The 9,284-nt window shown below is 39.0% G+C and overlaps 1 pseudogene across 1 annotated transcript; it reads right to left on the minus strand.

Annotated features, from left to right (window-relative positions):
* Nucleotides 1-3,603: 3,603 nt before the first annotated feature.
* LOC147340689 (large ribosomal subunit protein uL6 pseudogene) lies at nt 3,604-4,319 on the minus strand (annotated as a pseudogene). The gene has a single exon (XR_015159086.1). The product of XR_015159086.1 is annotated as a large ribosomal subunit protein uL6 pseudogene (transcript).
* Between the last annotated feature and the right edge of the window lie 4,965 nt (nt 4,320-9,284).

Genomic DNA, 9,284 nt, shown 5'->3' on the forward strand with positions numbered 1-9,284 from the left:
AGATTTTCAAAATCTAAAAATAAATATTTAAATTTAAAATTGTAGCATTATTTTTAAAAATGAATAAATTCTCGTGAGAAAGACTTTTGTGTTGGAGAGGGAGCTACTTTGGAAGGGATAATCAGGAAAGTCCTCTCTGAAGAAATGACATTTAAAATCATAATGAAAGTGTTAATAGCCTCGGTAGGGAGGCCAGAGGTTCTTAAGCAGCAGGAGGAAATAAAACTGCAAGTGGCAGACTTTTTTTTTTTTCTTTTCTCTTCCAATCCTGTGTTGTCATGGTGACACCTGGTTCCACCTGAATTATCTCAAATCTTGAGCTAAGCAATGTGGTTTTTCTCATGGAAATATCTTCCTTAAGCTATGTTAAGGAACTATGTATTTCCTTGGAAATCTGCCTTTCTTCAAGATTCATGTCAATTGTTTTATGACCCAGGATGACTCACCTTATGCCAGTGCTATCTCAAAATGCACGTTGTGGGTAAGGGGCCTGGTGCATCTCTCTCACTTTTGAAGTGTTTCCTTTCTCTAATTAGCAGCTTGCTAATAGGTGTATAACTTTTGCTAAAAACCAGCAATGGGGGGACTCTTTCTGTCCCTTTCTGGTGTCTATGTCAGAAGCTTTCTCTGTATCTTTTATACTTTAATGAAACTTTATTACATAAAAAGCTCTGAGCCATCAAGCCTCTTTATTGGTCCTGGATTTGAATACCTCTCCTCCTGAGGCCAAGAATCCTGGCATCCTTCACAACTCATACCAGCGGTCTTTAATATCTGAAGAATGATAAAGATCTAGGCAGTAGTGGAGGTGGAAGTGGAGATTAAGGACATCACAGAGGGGAACAGAGTGTTTCAAACCCTTGAGGTGGGGAGAAGTATGGCCATAGAGAAAAGGGAAGAAAATGGCACTATAAGAGCGGGGAAAGCTTTGCTGAGAAAAGAGTAATTTGCCCCATTTTTCCTGCCTTTTTGCTTGAGTTGGTACATCTCATCTTATCGTATCTTGCTCTTAGGTTGAAATTTATACCTTAGGCTTTTCTCAGGCCTTTGGACTCAGATTGAATTATACTGACAGTAGAATGAGGAATCTGAGGGTGTTAATGGGAAATATCTCTTTATATCAATTGTTAACATGTGGGACAGACAGACCAAATAATATCTTATTAGTTCAGTTCAGTTCAGTCGCTCAGTCATGTCTGACATTTGCGACCCCATGAATCGCAGCACGCCAGACCTCCCTGTCCATCACCAACTCCTGGAGTTCACCCAGACTCACGTCCATCAAGTCAGTGATGCCATCCAGCCATCTCATTCTCTGTCATCCCCTTCTCCTCCTGCCTGCAATCCCTCCCAGCATCAGAGTCTTTTCCAATGAGTCAACTCTTCGCATGAGGTGGCCAAAGTACTGGAGTTTCAGCTTTAGCATCATTCCTTCCAAAGAAATCCCAGGGCTGATCTCCTTCAGAATGGACAGGTTGGATCTCCTTGCAGTCCAAGGGACTCTCAAGAGTCTTCTCCAACACCACAGTTCAAAAGCATCAGTTCTTTGGCGCTCAGCCTTCTTCACAGTCCAACTCTCACATCCATACATGACCACAGGAAAAACCATAGCCTTGACTAGATGAATCTTTGTTGGCAAAGTAATGTCTCTGCTTTTGAATATGCTATGTAGGTTGGTCATAACTTTCCTTCCAAGGAGTAAGCGTTTTTTAATTTCATGGCTGCAATCACCATCTGAAGTGATTTTGGAGCCCCAAAAAATAAAGTCTGACACTGTTTCCACTGTTTCCCCATCTATTTCCCATGAAGTGATGGGACCAGATGCCATGATCTTTGTTTTCTGGATGTTGAGCTTTAAGCCAACTTTTTCACTCTCCACTTTCACTTCCATCAAGAGGCTTTTGAGTTCCTCTTCACTTTCTGCCATAAGGATGGTGTCATCTGCATATCTGAGGTTATTGATATTTCACCTGGCAATCTTGATTCCAGCTTGTGTTTCTTCCAGTCCAGCGTTTCTCATAGTGTACTCTGCATATAAGTTAAATAAGCAGGGTGACAATATACAGCCTTGACGAACTCCTTTTCCTATTTGGAACCAGTCTGTTGTTCCATGCCGAGTTCTAACTGTTGCTTCCTGACTTGCATACAAATTTCTCAAGAGGCAGATCAGGTGGTCCGGTATTCCCATCTCTTTCAGAATTTTCCACACTTTATTGTGATCCACACAGTCAAAGGCTTTGGCATAGTCAATAAAGCAGAAATAGATGTTTTTCTGGAACTTTCTTGCTTTTTCCATGATCCAGTGATGTTGGCAATTTGATCTCTGGTTCCTCTGCCTTTTCTAAAACCAGCTTGAACATCACGAAGTTCACTGTTCACATATTGCTGAAGCCTGGCTTGGAGAATTTTGAGCATTACTTTACTAGCGTGTGAGATGAGTGCAATTGTGCGGTAGTTTGAGCATTCTTTGGCATTGCCTTTCTTTGGGATTGGAATGAAAACTGACCTTTCCCAGTCCTGTGGCCACTGCTGGGTTTTCCAAATTTGCTGGCGTATTGAGTGCAGCACTTTCACAGCATCATCTTTTAGGATTTGAAATAGCTCCACTGTAATTCCATCACCTCCACTAGCTTTGTTCATAGTGATAGATTAATGTAAGTGTGTCTGAGTGAAGTCAGGGCTGGGGTACAAATAAAGAAGTCACAGTTGGTATTGAAATTTTGGATTAAATATGGATACATTTCCGTCCTATGTGTGCATGCATGCTCAGTCGTGTCTGACCCTTTGCAACTCCATGCACTGTAGCCCACTAGGCTCCTCTGTCCTTGCAATTTCCCAGGCAAGAATTGGGTTGCCATTTTCTCCTCCAGGGGTTCTTTCCAACTGAGGGATTGAACTCATGTCTCCTGTCTTCTGCATTGTCAGGCAGATTCTTTACCACTGCACCACCTGGGAAGCCCTTTTCCATCACCAAATAGAAATAAAGTTTAAAGGAAACAACGTTTGACACTTGGAATTAATGAAGCTATTTGGGTTTATGTTTAGTTATCTTTCCTCTAATTATTGGTCAGTATTCAAAATCTTTACCACCTCCAGAATATAACAAGCATGGGAAAGAAGAAAAGCGTAACTGTTCACATGGCAGTAAGTTTCAATTCATTGATATTAATAAAAAATAGGTTAACCATAGGAATATTTCCAAATACCAATGTGGCATCTAAGTGAAAATGCACACAGCCTTTCAAATGGAACATATTTGTACTTATGAATAGTTCTAATAAATTATTTGATGTACACCTTAAAATTATTTCAGAATTTTCATTTTTAAAGCTCTCAATTTTCCCCATTACAATGAACAAATAATTTACCTTTAAATAACAAAGAAGTATGGTTGGAGACTCCCCAAACTAGTAAACAGTAAATACAGATTTTCTGGAGAAAATGAAATACAAATCCAATAGAAAAAAAAAAAAAAAATGAGGCCTTGGAAATGGCAAGTTTGTTAGCCTGAGTTCATTCCCTGGAAAGTCATCAGATAGTTAAAGGTAGATTAAACAGTTAATCACTCAAAGCCTTTACAAACTGAGGGTCGAGTCACACCAATTTCTTTTCTTTTTTTAAATTTTATTTATTATTTTTTTTCAAATCAACAGTTTTTATTGTCTCTTTAAAACATCACAACTGAGTCCATAGAACCATCTGCTATCTTGTTTCTGCAGCAGGATCACTGAGATCTTATTCATCAGCCTGCTGAACTGTTCCTTTTTCAGAAACATAGATACCATCCAAAAATTTCCTGATATCCTTGTTTTTGACTGTGGTGGCTTGCTGAATCAAAACAGCTGAATTTGACACAAGTTCAATGTCATTTCCTTCAAGAATCAACTCATCTTTCTGGGCTTGAGATACTGAACAGGCAACCCCTGGCCTCATTCGAACCCTGCATATGTATTTTTCACCCAAAAAATTTTGGATTTCCACAAGAGAACCATTCTCCTGAATAACAACGTTGATGGGGAAGTGGGCATACACCGACCTCATCTTGTAACGGAAACCCAGTGTAACACCCTTGATCATGTTCTGTACATGACTACAGATTGTGCGAACAGTGGCCAGTTCCTTTCTGTTTCCCCACCATTTGTCAACTCGGAGCCTCTTCTTTTTCTTTCCAAGGAGACTGAGTTCTACATTGATGTGATTGAAGTCCCTCCGCAGGGTGCCTCTGGGGCCCTTCACAATAACTGTCCGTCCCTTCACGTTAATGTCAACATTTTCTGGGATGTCGGCAGTCTGGTTGCTAAGAATGGTCTTCATTCTTGCAAAATTTTATTTTTTAATTATTTTCTTTATTTTAATTGGAGGCTATTTACTTTACAATATTGTAGTGGTTTTTGCCATACATTGATATGAATCAGCCGTGGGTGTACATGTGTCCCCTATCCTGAACCTCCTTCTCAACTCCCTCCCCATTCCATTCCTCAGGGTTGTCCCAGTGCATTGGCTTTGAGTGCCCTGTTTCATGCATTGAACTTGGTCTGGTGATCTATTTCACATATGGTAAAAAACGTGTTTCAATGCTACTGTCTCAAATCATCCCACCCTCGCCTTCTCCCACAGAGTCCAAATGTCTGTTCTTTATATCTGTGTCTCTTTTGCTGTCTCGTATATAGGGTCATCATTACCATCTTTCTAAATTCTATATATACGTGTTAATATACTGTATTGGTGTTTTTCTTTCTGACTTACTTCATAATGAACTCTATAGATAGAAAAGTTTAGACAAAGTTTAGAGTTTCAGTAGACTTTTGAATCACTTCTATGAAATTTATCTACAGACATGTTGATAAAACACAGTTGGTATTCCAGGATACCCAGACTTTTTTTTATTCAACAGCACATTTGTAAAAATCAGATATGTTGTATTACACCTGAGAAGGGAGAGGAAAGGAAACTATGCACTGTATAAGGGATAAATGTAAATATGTTTAAATGTTGATACTGTTGACACACTCACATTTAAAATACATCAGAAGGAAAGAGAAAGTCACTCCTCTTAAGCAACTTATAAATCTATCAAGTCTAGAGTAGCTGAGGTTTTCAGTATTACCCTAGACCTATTTGTCAGTAGGGAAATTTGTGATAAATAATTGGATTAAAAAATATAAAAATAAGAACAGTCTTTTCCCATGCCAGTAAACTTGTTTCTAAACTATCACATATTATTTTTATTATACTTTTAAAATTATTTTATTTTTTAATTTGATTTTTTTTTAATTTTAAGTTTTTTAAAAATTTATTTTTAATTGGAGTATCCTTGCTTTACAATATTGTGCTGGTGTCTGTCATACATCAACATAAATTAGTCCTACGTATACATATGTCCCCTCCCTCTTGAACCTTCCTCTCATCTTCCATCGCACCTCACACCTCTAGGTAGTCACAGAGCACCAGTTTTGAGCTCCCTGTATCATATAACATTTTCCCAACAGCTATCCATTTTACATATGGTGATGTATATGTTTCAATGCTAATCTCTATTCATCCCTCCATTTCCTAGCCACAGTGTCCTCAAGTCTGTTCTCTGTCTTTGTCTCCTTTGCTGCCCTGCAAATAGGTTCTTCAGTACCATCTGTCTAAATTCTATGCATGTATGTATGCTCAGACAGGTCCAACTCTTTTTAACCCTATGGACTGTAGTCTTCCAGGCTCCTCTGTCCACAGTATTTTCCAGGCAAGAATACTCAAAGGGGTTGCCATTTCTTTCTCCACATTCTGTATATATATGTGTGTTAAAATACATTATTTTTCTCTTTCTGACTTATTTTATTCTATAATAGTCTGTAGCTTCATTCACATCATTAGAGCTGACAAATGCATTCTATTTTATGGCTGAGTATTCCACTGTATATGTGTACCACAGCTTCTTTATCATTTCATCTATCAATGGACTTTCAGGTTGCTTCAGTGTCCTAGCTATTTTTTATTAATTTACTTATTTTAAATGGAGGCCACTTACAATATTGTAGTGGTTTTTGCCATACAGTGACATGAATCAGCCATGGATGTACATGTGTTCCCTATCCTGAACCCCAGTCCCACCTCCCTCCCCATCCCATCCTTCAGGGTCATCCCAGTGTACCAGCCCTGAGCACCCTATTTCATGCATCAAACCTGGATTGGCAATCTGTTTCATATATGATAATATACATGTTTCAATGCTATTCTTTCAAATCATTCCACACTTGCCTTCTCCCACAGAGCCCAAAATACTGTTCTATATATCTGTGTCTCTTTTGCTATCTCGCATATAGGATAATTGTTACCATCTTTCTAAATTCTATATATATATATACACACACACACACACACACACATACTGTATTGGTGTTTTTCTTTCTGACTTACTGCACTCTGTATAATAGGCTCCAGTTTCATTCACCTCATTAGAACTGATTCAAATGCATTCTTTTTAATGGCTGAGTAATATTCCATTGTGTATATGTACCACAGCTTTCTTATCAATTCATCTGCTGATGGACATCTAGGTTCCTTCCATGTCCTGGCTATTGTAAACAGTGATGCGATGAACATCAGGGTACACATGTCTCTTTCAATTCTGGTTTCCTCAGTGTGTATGCCCAGCAGTGGGATTTCTGGGTCGTATGACAATTCTATTTCCAGTTTTTTAAGGAATCTCCACACTGTTCTCCATAGTGGCTGTACTAGTTTGCATTCCCACTAACAGTGCAAGAGGGTTCCCTTTTCTCCACAACTTCTCCAGCATTTATTGTTTGTAGAATTTTGATACAGTCATTCCGACTGGCATGAAATGGTACCTCATTGTGGTTTTGATTTGCATTTCTCTGAGAATGAGTGGTGTTGAGCATCTTTTCATGTGTTTGTTAGCCATCTGTATGTCTTCTTTGAAGAAATGTCTGTTTAGTTCTTTGGCCCATTTTTTGATTGGGTCATTTATTTTTTTGGAATTGAGCTGCAGGAGTTGCTTGTATATTTTTGAGATTAATTCTTTGTCAGTTGCTTCATTTGCTATTATTTTCTCCCATTCTGAAGGCTGTCTTTTCACCTTGCTTATAATTTCCTTTGTTGTGCAAAAGGTTTTAAGTTTAATTAGGTCCCATTTTTTTTTCTTTGTTTGTTTTTTTGCTTTTATTTCCGATATTCTGGGAGGTGGGTCATAGAGGATCCTGCTGTGATTTATGTCAGAGAGTGTTTTGCCTATGTTCTCCTCCAGGAGTTTTATAGTTTTGGGTCTTATATTTAGATCTTTAATCCATTTTGAGTTTATTTTTGTGTATGATGTTAGAAAGTGTTTTAGTTTCATTCTTTACAAGTGGTTGACCAGTTTTCCCAGCACCACTTATTAAAGAGATTTTCTTTTCTCCATTGTATATCCTTGCCTCCATTGTCAAAGATAAGGTATCCATGGGTACGTGGATTTATCTCTGGGCTTTCTATTCTGTTCCATTGACCTATATTTCTATCTTTGTGCCAGTACCGTACTGTCTTGATGACTGCACCTTTGTAGTATAGTCTGAAGTCAGACAGGTTGATTCTTCCAGTTCCATTCTCCTTTCTCAAGATTGCTTTGGCTATTCGAGGTATTTTGTATTTCCATACAAATTGTGAAATTATTTGTTCTAGTTATGTCAAAAATACCGTTCATAGCTTGATAGGGATTGCATTGAATCTATAGATTGCTTTGAGTAGTATAGTTATTTTCACTATATTGAGTCTTCCAACCCATGAACATGGTATATTCTCCATCTATTTGTGTCATTTTTTATTTCTTTCCTCAGTGTTTTATAGTTTTCTATATATAGGTCTTTTGTTTCTTTAGGTAGAAGTTGAGTACGTGAAGACCAGACTGTACCCAGGACATGAGTTGCCACGATTTTGAGAACTGGCCTCAAAGCAATGAGAACAAAGGACCCTGTAACTGAAGATTAACTGTCCCTAGAACAATCAAGGGAAAAGGCAATGGCACCCCGCTCGAGTATTCTTGCCTGGAAAATCCCATCGACAGAGGAGCCTGGTGTGCTGCAGTCCATGGGCTCGCTAGGAGTCAGACACAACTGAGAGACTTCATTTTCACTTTTCACTTTCATGCATTGGAGAAGGAAATGGCAACCCACTCCAGTGTACTTGCCTGGAGAATCCCAGGGACGGGGGAGCCTGTGGGCTGCAGTCCATGGGGTCGCTAGGAGTCAGACACGACTGAGCGACTTCACTTTCACTTTTCACTTTCATGCATTGGAGAAGGAAATGGCAACCCACTCCAGTGTACTTGCCTGGAGAATCCCAGGGACGGGGGAGCCTGTGGGCTACAGTCCATGGGGTCGCTAGGAGTCAGACACGACTGAGCGACTTCACTTTCACTTTTCACTTTCATGCATTGGAGAAGGAAATGGCAACCCACTCCAGTGTACTTGCCTGGAGAATCCCAGGGACGGGGGAGCCTGTTGGCTGCCATCTATGGGGTCACACAGAGTCGGACACGACTGACGTGACTTAGCAGCAGTAGCAGCAGCATTCCTATGTATTTTATTCTTTTCGTTGCAATGGTGAATGGAATTGTTTCCTTAATTTCTCTTTCCGTTTTCTCATTTTTATTGTATATTTTAGCTATTTTCAAGAGTGCTGCAGTGAACATTGGAGTACATGTGTCTTCTTCAGTTATGGTTTCCTCAGGGTATATGGGCTTCCCTGGTCGCATAAATGGTAAAGGATCTGCCTGCAATGTGGGAGACCTCAGTTTGATCACTGGTTTGGGAAGATCTCCTGGACAAGGGGATGGCAACCCACTCCAGTATTCTTTCCCAGAGAAATCTATGGACAGAGGAGCCTAGTTGTTAACATTTTCTAATATTTTCTCCCATTCTGAGGGTTGTACTTTCACCTTGTTTAAAGCTTCTTTTGCTGTGCAAAAGCTTTTAAATTTAATTAGGTTCCATTTGTTTATTTTTGTTTTTACTTTCATTACTCTAAAAGATGGGTCAAAGAGGATCTTTCTGTGATTTATGTCAAAGAGTGTTCTATGTTTTCTTCTAAGAGTTTTTTAGTTTCTGATCTTACATTTAGGTCTTTAATCCATTCTGAATATAATTTTCTCTATGGTGTTGTGTACTAGTTTCATTCTTTTGTATGTAGCTGTATAGTTTTCCCAGCAACACTTATTGAAGAGGCTGTCTTTTCTCCATTGTATATTTTTGCCTCCTTGGTCAAAGTTAAGGTGCCCATAGGTGCATGTGCTTACTTCTGGGCTT

The sequence above is a fragment of the Bos grunniens genome, chromosome X, assembly GCF_055505025.1.
Source record: "Bos grunniens cultivar Pamir isolate PY7600 chromosome X, Bosgru_T2T1.0, whole genome shotgun sequence".
Taxonomy (NCBI): domain Eukaryota; kingdom Metazoa; phylum Chordata; class Mammalia; order Artiodactyla; family Bovidae; genus Bos; species Bos grunniens.